Raw genomic sequence first — 2,069 nt, forward strand, 5'->3', positions numbered from 1 at the left:
GACTTGATGAACTGCCTTGATCTCTTTTTCCATAAGCTTTTCCAGTTCTTCTAGTTCATTGTCTTCATTAATTGTGAGCACCTCTTCTTGAACATGATCCTCTTGGAAGTCATCTTGTATTCAAAAAACTTCTTGTTCATCTCCAACCCTCAAAGTGAGCTTAGACTCACGAATATCAACAAGAGCTCCAGCAGTGTTTAGCAATGGACGACCAAGGATAATTGGGACATCGGGGTCTTCCTTCATATCCAATACTACAAAATCAATTGGAATTTTTTTTTCCAATTTTCACTAAAATATCCTCCACTATGCCCTGGGGTTGTGTCACTGAACGGTTCGCCATGTGAATCGTCATTTTTGTAGCCTTCATCTTCTGAATTTTCAATTTTTGATAAAATGAAAAAGGCATCAAATTAATGCTAGCCCCAGAATCAGCTAAAGCATTAACCTTCAATTTATTACCAAACTCACACGGAAGAGTGAGGCGTCCAGGATCCCCCATCTTCTCTGGTGTCTCTCCCAACACAGCTTTTGAGCTTTGTTCACTTAGAACCACCTTAGACCGCTTCTTTAATTTCTTGCGAGTGTCTATCAAATCTTGCAGTAATTTCTGATGCTCAGGAATTTTGGATAAGGACTCGACAAAGGGAGTATTAATCGGGATCCCCTTCACATGCTTGACAAACTCTATATGCTCCTTCTCCAGTAGACTAAGTGCAGCTCGGGATGGAAATGGCAAAGGCGGCTGATAAACCAGAACGGGTTCAAAGACTTTTTGTTCAGACAAGAGGCACGTCGTGGCCAGAGAAGTGCCACGTCGTGGCGAAGCTGTTTCAGCAACCCCTTCACTTTCGAACTTTGGCTTTTTTGGTTTTGGAGCGGGCTGCTGTGGTTCTTCTTCCAATGCCTCCAGGAACTCAGAGATTGCTTCTTCTTCAGTATCGATGACCATCACATGAGATTGGGTCTTTACTTCGGGATTCTTCGGGGATAACTGTTCATGAACCAGAGTGGCTAGTTGACCAAATTGTACTTCAAGGTTATGGATGGAGGCTTGCTGATTCTTTATTAAAGTTTGTTGTTCCATAATAGTAGAATAAGTGGCATCGTGTCTCTTTTCCGAAGCTTCCATAAACTTCATCAATATGGTCTCTAGATCGGGTTTCTTCTCGGGTGGTGGCTGCTCCTTTTGATAAAAGCCTCGACCTGTCTGCTTATACCTCTCTTCTTTTTGCTTCTTATACTCTTCATATGGCAGCCACTCCTTCTTCAGTTTCCTCCAGTCCTCATCAAACTTATCCCCACTCGAGTAGCACACTTGAGCTTTTCTGTTCCCAAACTCATCTAAATTGCAGTCCTTTGTCAAGTGTGGACCATTACATCTCTCATAACCCACTCTTATGGCATGTATTGACTGGTCCATTTGTGTTATCCTTCGATCCAAATTATTTAGCATAGCCATCACAACAGCTATTTCTTCAGTTTGGGCCCCTCCACCGCCTTTGACTCCATCTTGCCTAGGGTTGTGGTATTCACGAGAGTGCTTTGCGAATTCTTCAATTAGCTCCTTGACCTCCCTTGGATTTTTCTTTGTCAACGGTCCTTGAGAGTCAAGGAGTTGTCTTGTCATAACGTTGACCCCATCATAGAAGATTGACATCTCTTGTTGCACATTTAGATCATACTGAGGGCAATTTCTGAGCAAGCCCTTGTACCGCTCCCATGCTTCGTATAATGACTCCCCCGACTGTTGCTCAAAGTTGGCTATTGCCTTCTTGAGTTTGGCTATCTTGGATGGCGGGCAAAACTGGTCCAGGAATTGCTCACGCATTTGAGCCCAAGTGGTAATTGTACCCGGTGGAAGTGATTTTAACCACTCCTTAGCAGCTCCTTTGAAAGTGATGGGAAGCATCCTAGCAAAGACGGTGTTTCTATTGACATTTGGGACATTGAAGTAATCCGCAATGTCGTTGACTTCATCTAGATGCTTAAAAGCATCCTCTTGATATTTCCCAAAAAATGGGATATCCTTCAGTGCAGTCAAGATGTGCCCCTTCAACTCGAATGTG

The 2,069-nt window shown here is 43.2% G+C and overlaps 1 non-coding gene across 1 annotated transcript; it reads left to right on the forward strand.

Moving 5' to 3' along the window:
• The first annotated feature begins 1,676 nt into the window (after nt 1-1,676).
• Nucleotides 1,677-1,783, forward strand: LOC145096626 (small nucleolar RNA R71). Its single transcript, XR_013704000.1, has one exon. It is a non-coding gene; the product is annotated as a small nucleolar RNA R71 (small nucleolar RNA).
• Nucleotides 1,784-2,069: the final 286 nt, after the last annotated feature.

The sequence above is a fragment of the Lactuca serriola genome, chromosome 3 (assembly GCF_051521515.1).
Source record: "Lactuca serriola cultivar US96UC23 chromosome 3, Lser_US96UC23_V15, whole genome shotgun sequence".
Taxonomy (NCBI): Eukaryota; Viridiplantae; Streptophyta; class Magnoliopsida; order Asterales; family Asteraceae; genus Lactuca; species Lactuca serriola.